This window comes from Vidua macroura, chromosome 15 (assembly GCF_024509145.1).
Source record: "Vidua macroura isolate BioBank_ID:100142 chromosome 15, ASM2450914v1, whole genome shotgun sequence".
NCBI classification, from domain to species: domain Eukaryota; kingdom Metazoa; phylum Chordata; class Aves; order Passeriformes; family Viduidae; genus Vidua; species Vidua macroura.
In genome coordinates, this window is record NC_071585.1 from 13,674,906 (window position 1) to 13,683,369 (window position 8,464).

An 8,464-nucleotide genomic window follows, 5' to 3' on the forward strand; every position below is an offset into this window, starting at 1 on the left:
TACCTGAGCTGGTGTCCTCCAAGGGGACTCAGATGTGCTGGGAAGCTCCTCTCCCCAGGGTGCTGCCCGGTGACCTGCGTATGGTAAGGGTGGAAGAGACAGTCAGTCTGTGTTTCTTTGTTTATAAGAACATATTTGCAGTGATTGATGTCTGAGCTGGGGAAGTATGCTTGCAAGTGAGACTTTAAAACATGAATCAAACAATGTTTGGAATATGTATGCTGCTCTGTCAAACATTTCTCGGCGTTTGGAGTCTGCAGAGCCTGCGCGTCCAGAGGTACCAGTGCCTGCGCAGAGGTGTCTGCAGGGAAATCACCCTCCATGCTGTGAGGGTGAGTGTGGGCATCCTTCAGCCTCGCCATCACCTCTCCACACCAGGAGGCTGCTGGGAACAGTTCAGGATTTGCACCCGTGGCCAGGGGTGCACGTGGAGGCGTCCCATTAAGCGCCGTCCATCACGGGACATTCCTTTACGCGACGCTCCTTACTGCCAAATTGTCCCCTGGGCCTGCTGAGGAATGAGAGTGGCCCTGGAGGACAGAGTCGGCTTTCAGGCTTCCTTCCCCTCCAGATAACCCGACTGCCCGTGGAGAGAAGAAAGGTCTGGAAGGGGCGGGCCATATCCAGATGTTCACTAAGTGCATTAAGACCCTCAGCCAGAGGAGCACATGCTTCAGGTTAAGCCCCTGAGCAGTCCCAGCTGCAGCAGAATTAATAAAGTCGTCACTTAATCACTTACTGAATGCTCTCCCTGATAAGGACTGGGTTCATTTATAGTGGACAGGGAATCTTCTCAGGGTTTCTCTTTGCATGTCCTGCTTGGGCAGTCCTGTATGGGCATCCCTCCACACTGGCATCCCTGCTGCCATGCCAACTCCTTTGCCCGTGGAGCAATGTGGGTTTCCCAGTTAAGAGAGCTGCCGGCACTATAATGCAGGGATTGTGGATCTCACCCCATATTTTCTGGAGCACTGCTTTCTCTTCTATTCATAGGGATGTTCCACTTCCCATTGCCCATGGAGCGGGGCTGGACACGGCTCAGCTCAACAGAACCAGCTGTGGAAATCACTGTCAGCTGTTGGAACAGCTCTGTCCCAGCTGCTCCATCCCACTTCCTTCAGGTTCTGGGGGATACCTTGCTCTTCTAACCCTGAAATGGCCCTGGGCCACCACCTCACTCCACAGAGAGGATCCAGCTGAGGGGAGTGATGTCCTCAGACTCGGGAACTTGCAGACATGACCTGATGGCACCAGGTGTTGTGTCATGTTCAGAGAAGCATCATCACCCCAATAAGCTGTCCTGGTGGGCAGGATATCTGGGCTAATGCCAAGCCCACCTTTCCTGGGAAAGGGATTGGTTGGGAACAGCCTGAGAGGAGCAGGTGCCAGCTGGCTGCCACTCACTACCCATAAATGATGTATCCAGCCCCAGACTGGGTGAGGCGTTTGGAACAGAGAGGGACACCAGAAAGTGGGCATCCCTCCAAGGTGGGCAGACCTTTCTCCTCTAGGCTTTCTGCCCACTGCTGCCCATGGGGTCAGCAGGTCTGCTTGTCCTACTCCTCCTCCCAGCCATTATTTATTTATTTGTTTTTTTCCCGGAATCCCAAGAAAACCTTTAGAAAGTCTCCTGCTCCTCCACCCAGGCACACCACCCTTGTGTGAAGTCTCTCTAAGTGCACGCATGGAAAACACATCCCATGAGCAGATCCCCTTCTCACGGGTCCGCTGTCGTTGCCTTTTAGCACAAGGGAGATTTATTCACTTCACGGGTATTTTTAAAAGGCATTTTTTTTATAGCTGGGCTTCTCCTACTTAGGGGAGATTAGGAGATCGTATTTCATGGCTTCTTGTGGATCCCCTTTCGCAGGCTCTAATGAACTATGGATGAGTGACCATGGTAATCCAGTCTGTGCAGGACCTCATTAAAGTCACCAAGGCTGTTATAATAACTGGCTGCATCTGATCACGTTACCCCTTTAAATCGCTGATTCCACCAGTCTATGAGAGCCTGCTCTTAGCCCAGCACAGGCAGCAGGAGCTTTGCTCTGAGCTATCACCTCCTGGGCTGCTAACGAGGCACAATTTGATTAACTCACATTGCAGAAAGGCCACAGGATTTCCCTTCACTGTTTTGCTCAGCCAGCCCCAGTCAGAGCAGGCAGTGTCCTATCCTGCTGGAAGCAGGTGGATGGTGCAAAGAAAGGATCCCAACATTTCCCAGTTATAAACTGAACTTTGGGAGAGGGCTGGCAAGTGGCTCTCTGGGGCCACATCCAGACTGTGCCTGTGCCTGTGTGATGGCACCAGGGGAAGCAGCACTTTCAGCTCCTTACCTTGTGAAAAGCAGCCTGGAGCAGTCCTGGCTGTCCTGACTGGCAACAGCCTGCAGCTAGCCCTGCTCCTCTGCTTGCCACCCCAAGCCCACGGCATCCCCAGAGTGGCAGGGCTCACAGCCCCAGAGCCATGGGATGGATCCCACCCCAGAGTCCCAGTAAGATGGAGCCCAGAACTCCAGTAAAACAGGCTGCAGCACCTCTGGCAGTGAGGTTTGCCCTCCTGCCCTACACTGGGGCGGTGGTCCTGACCCCTGCCCGTATCCCTTCCTTACTGAAAGCAGACACAGGCATCCCAGCAAATATCCAGAGGGGCAGGGTGGAGAGGGAAAAAAAAAAAAAAAAAAAAAGCCAGATCCATCTGCAAAAACCCAGGCAGAAATGTTTCTTTGTCTTGGAAAGTGTCAGAGAAAGAAATTCCCTTTGAGGGTAGGTTTGTGTTTGCAAGACTTCAAACCCCTCATCTGGACAATAACAGCTTCTGTCTCAGGGAATTGCGGCCGCGAGGTACCGGCCAAGCCCGAGGTATTAGAGGTTCGGACAGTAATTAGGGCTCTGGGCTGATAAGGATGCAGAGCTCAGCCACCTTGGGCTCTGCTCATGCCAGAGCAGTGAGTGTGCATGCCGGCCCGGGTGCGCAGGGCTCCGGCGGCGCAGAGGCACCGGGGGATGTAAACAACCACGGCCAGGGCTCTCCATCCATCGCTGCCACGGCTCGGCACCGGCACACCGCGCTCAGCAACGGCGGGATGCGCTCAGCAAACACGTCCCCACTGGCAGCAGAACACCCAACCTGATTTAGTACAGGGGGAAAAAAAGTGATTTTTTTTTTTTTCTTGTCTCGGCCACCCGTGCTGTGCCAAACCCCTGCAGCTCCTGCTCACATGTGGGTTTGCCACAGGGTACCAACTCCTGCCAGCTCCTCCCTGATGCACAGGCACACCCAAATACGCTCAGGACCAAAAAAACCTGGGTTTTACAGCTGCTGGAAACCATGGATCTGCCTTTGCTGCCTTCTCAGCCCGCTGGCAGGGAGCCCCAGGCTGGCAGGGGCTGGTGCCAGAGCTGTGCAGCCCCAGGCTGCAGGAGAGGAGGTTGATGCACAGGACTGCAGGCAGAGGAAGGCCGCCGGGGACTTCTGATCATCTCATTAACCACGAGAACGGCAGAAAATAATTGCTCGTGGTTCAATGCAGTCCATCTGTGTGGGATTTTCTCAATAATAAGTGCATACGGCCTGGTTTTAATGTTTTTCAACGTTTTTTAAACTGAAACATTTCCTAATGCCGAAACCTGGGCAAAAATCACTTCCAGCCCTGGGGGCAGTGAGGGGATTTAGAGGCACAAGTCTCGGGTTGACTTTTTAACAGGGTTCGTACAAACTATCCTGCCCGTAATGCTCGTGTAATTGATGCTTTTGAATACTCCAAGGAGGCCAAGATCCTCAGAGGCTTTGAAAGTATGTTTTACAGTACTTTCTGATGTGATATATAAAAAATCCCTGATCATGAGTCAGGCAAGCAAAGCTCTTGAGACTGACTTAAAATTATTTACATGCACACACACCCCTTTTTAAGTGATCACACTTAAATATTTTAAATTCTTTTTTCTTTTCTTTTTTCTTTTTTTTTTTTTTTTTTTTTTTTGTTAAGAAAAGCTGATTTTTCATGTAGAAAACAGAACTTCAGGACTCTAGCAATTTTGGTGTAAAAGCTGCCCCTCAGCCAGCTGCAGGGATGCAGGGAGAGCAGGACACACAGGCTGGACAAGATTGGGCTGTGCCTTCCTGCAGAAGGGTTCATACCCAGAGCTGATTTGTCTTATTTCCCTGCAAGATGCAGTTTGAGGCTTAACTGGCCAAGCAGCAAGTGACTGCAAGGAATTTTGCTCATTGGGATGGATGAAGCAATGGGCTTGGTCCTTTCCAGTTTTTCCCAGTCCATAAAAGCCAAGCAGGTAAATAGCATTTTGCCTGGGATAGGGGAACCTAACAGGCATCTTGCAAACACACACATGCTTGTTAAAGTCATGGCTGTAAAAGTAAAAGTGGTGCTCTGACCCTGCCAAAATTCTGTCCTAAAAATTTCTCCGTGTGGTGAAACACTGGGCGTTTATTCTGGCTTTGCTCTGCCACCTTCTCCCCAAAGAGAGAGCACAGGGGGCTACACACCCTGCCCACCCCATGGCTCAGCCCCAGCACCAGCAGCCCCAGCCCCTCCTGGTGACTGGGGAGCGAGTGAGGAATAACCCTCCTAGCCCCTTATCAGGCTTGTGTGCTTAATCCCTCTTTTAAGTGGCATGGAGTTAACTGGCTCCCTTTCCTGGGGCATTGCTCAGGGGAGAAGAAATGCTCCCCACGAGGGTTCTGGTGGCCCCCTGGGCCCCTCTGTGCCTGGATCCCACTGCGAGGGTGCCAAAGCCCTGGCAGCAACCAGCCCTGGCTGTCTCACCTGGCTCTTTCTGTTTGGGGCTGCCTCCATAGACAAAGCATTCCCTGTCCCTCCTGTCCCTCCTGTCCCCACTGTCCTTCCCACCCCAGAGCTCCCCTGGGCGTAGCAGTGCCCACCCCAAGGTGGGCATACCCACAATATGGCTTCAGTGCCACAGACAGGGGCTATTCTGGGGAGGATTTTGTCCTGGGCAACCGTTTGGAAGCTTGTACAGCACAGGAGTCAGAATCTGGCCCGAAGCATTTCAAATATGCCACCGAGCCTGCCTTAAGTGGGCAAGGGATTTAGTAATCACAGCCTCCCATCGTCCTGCCAAGGGCACAGGAGCACAGCTCTGGCTGCCACAAAATACTCTCTAGAGGCTGAATATTGCACAGTTTTCCACCTACCCCCAGAGCCCACAGTGGGAAACTGGGGCTGAGCTCGAGCTGTGCACCGTCCCCAGCTGGGGCTCACATGATGGGGGGCTTGTAGGGTTTCCAGGGCTTGTTGTTACTTGGATGATAACATCACTAATTGTTGTGATTAGTGATAATCCAGGAGAGAGAAAAAGGAAAGAAAAAAATTGGATTTTTGGGTATCTCTGCATCAGCCTCGGGGAGTCCTTCCAGCACAGTGGGGAAGCAGACGGCATGGCACTGAGCTCAGCATTTTGGGAACTGCCATCAAAACTGAGACCATCCCTTTCCCACACACTTGCTGACTGGTTTGGGTTTCAGAGCTCTCCCCAAAAATACCTAGTGAGGAAATAAGGAGAGTTTGGTGCAGAAAAAGCCTCATTTAAAGGTTGTGATGTGCTTATGTGATCCAAATTATACTGGTTTGGTTTGGTTTTGGAGGAGACACTTCCCAGATTTAACAAGTTTTTGCTGAGTCCCTTCAAATCATGGAATGTGAACTTTGGGCACAGAGGAAACACCTCCTAGACACGGGAAACCAAGTCATGTTTTTAAATGTCACTTGGACTTTCTCAGCCCATACTCCAGGCATCAAGCTTTGCCTGAGCTGATTAGACTTTGATTAGAATTTACAAATAATTTTGCTTACCTCCAAATTTGCACTTTTTATAGTCAATATATATTTCTCCAACATTTTTTTTTTGTTGCTGATGGGCAAGGGCAGTTTGGGCTATGAAAAGGAAAGGGTGGCAATGGGTTTTTTCCTTGCATGGCTTTGTCAAGAAGAGGGGACTCCTGAGCAGTGGAGCCTGGACAGCACCCAGAGTGGGGACATGCAGTGGGAGGAGGGTGACCCATCCTGGAAAGGGGGTGACAGGCTGGAAAGGGGTGACATATGCTGGGAAAGGTGTGCTGCATGCCAGGAAGATGTGACACACTGCAAATGGGGTGACACGTACCAGGATGGGGATGTTATTCACTGGGAGGGGGTGACACAAGCCATGGTGGTGGTGACACAGATGCAGTGGAGGGCGTGACACGTGCCAAGAACAGGTGACACTTGCTGGGAAGGAGGTGATGGACATCAAGAAGGGAGTGACAGACATTGAGAAGGGAACGACACATGCCAGAAAAGACACGATCCCCATCAGGAGAGCAGGGCAGGGCCATGCATCCCAGCCCAGCAGCTGCAGAGGGCACAGGGCAGCCAGGATGGCGTTGGTGTGCAGCAGCATGGCCAGATCCTGCAGTGACAGGCCACCTCAGCTGTCACACACACGTGGAGCAGCCCAACAAGGAGCGATGCCTCACGGAGCTGCTCCCCTCTGCCCAGCAGCAATACCCACCACTGGTGCTCGAGCTGTGGCTAATGTCCTTTCACCGTGTATTATACAAATAATATAAATAACTCCTCCTCGGACTTCAAACATGCCACTTCAGATGTATGGTGGGAGATTACAGAGTTTGTTAAAGCTCAGGTCTTCAATCATCCGGGCAGTTTCGAAGCTGCTCACTAAAATACAGATCAATGCTTCAATTTTATGGGAGGCCTGTCCCATGTGACCAGACTCAAATCCCCTATTTTATGGCTTGCTTATACATTCCTGGTGAAAAACGGTTTACATTTTGGGCCCCGGGAGCTCTCCTAAATCAGCTGCCAGGTTTTTGCAGCTGGTAGTAAAGGGAAGCGCTGTCATCGGGCTGCCCGGAGGTGAACAAACGAGCCGCCAGCCACGGGACTGACGGCTCGCCCCGACCCTGCGCCAGCTCCCCGGCTGCTGCTGCCACAGGGACACCAATCAGGCAAGGACACTCTGCCTGTGACACCCTGGGCACCCCCCCGAGGCGCCATCCCCATGGCAGCATTTCCCCCTGGGAGACCCCGAAGCTTCAGGGCTTCGGAGACACTCAGATGAAAGGGTTAAGCTGGACTGGACGGCTGGAGAGGAGAGGGATGTTAATCCTTCAGCTCTGGGTCTGCTAATTATTTGCTGATTCAGCTGCTGAGCAGAGCCCAGCTCCAAAGCAGGGCCTTGGCCCTTGCCTGCTGTCAGTTTTGGGGTGCTGGGGCTTGGCGTTGCCTGTTTTGTCCCAAGAGCAGAGCTAAGCTCCATGTGTCCTTCTATCTTGAGAGCAGCAGTGCGTCAGAAGCAGGTTTTGCAGGAAAACTTAGGCACAGCTTATCCCTGGGCAGACCCAAAGGAGTGGTGATTTTATCCTCTTTCATTTTCCATCAGTGCTCCACCCTTCCCTTTCATTGGTGATCGTGAGAAAGGGTGCCAAGGGCTTGGTCCTCTTGAAGGATCCTGAGCCCCAGCAAGGAAAGGAGCTGCCACCCACCACGGTGACACAGGGACCTGCAGGAATGTGCCACGGGGGCAGAATTTGGTAGCACACCCACCTTCTCTGACCTCATTGCTGCTTTTCTTTAATAATCTCAACAAGCTCCCAGCATTTCCTGCCATCCAAGATCCCTGAGGTTACCACTAATGAAGTCCCCCCCAAGGCCCATAAACCCTGTTGGCAGCTGCCACCTCACCCAGGCAGCTTCAGCACTGAGCTCAGGCTGTGACACTCGGCTCCTGCCGGGGGAGCAGAGGTGCCATCGGTAGCAGGTGGTGGCTGCAGTTCACACACATTTAAACACCTCCTTGCCCAGCTCCTTCTGTCACAGCACCATGACAGAAAGCAGCTGCTTTTGTCAGAAAGGGGAACTTTGGGCTGCAGAGTAGTGGAGGTGAAAGGAGCCTGAAGGATGAAGGTGGGTGCCCGGGTGTGCTGATGGGATGATGAAGCCAAGCAAACCTGAAGCAGTGGTGGGGTGTGGTGCTGTGGGGTGGGAGGACAGCTGAAGGCTCTGTTTTTCCCTTTTTCCCCAGTTTTTCCTCATCTATGCTACTCCCTGGCTTCCCTGTGCAAGGTTTGTCTCCTCATGGAGTTACCACAGATTTTCCACACAGTAAATCTGGGATGTGATGGTTGGATGAGATGCATCCAAAATCTACCTGGGCTGAGCTCCTCCAGCACCTACACAAGCGAGCTTTCACAGTACCTTGGTGGCATCCTGAGGAAACCCAGCTCCTTTGCACTGGCTTCTGACCCCACGATGCCAAGATGCTGCTTCCCTGCTCTGGGCATGGCTGGGCAGGATTCACTGTCCCCCCCTCTGGTGATGGCCAGTAAAATGACAGGTGATTTTATCCCACCCTTATTAAAACGAAGCTGAATTTCCATCTTCAGGAAAGCAGACAGCATCCTCCTGCTTCCAGCTATTTAGGGG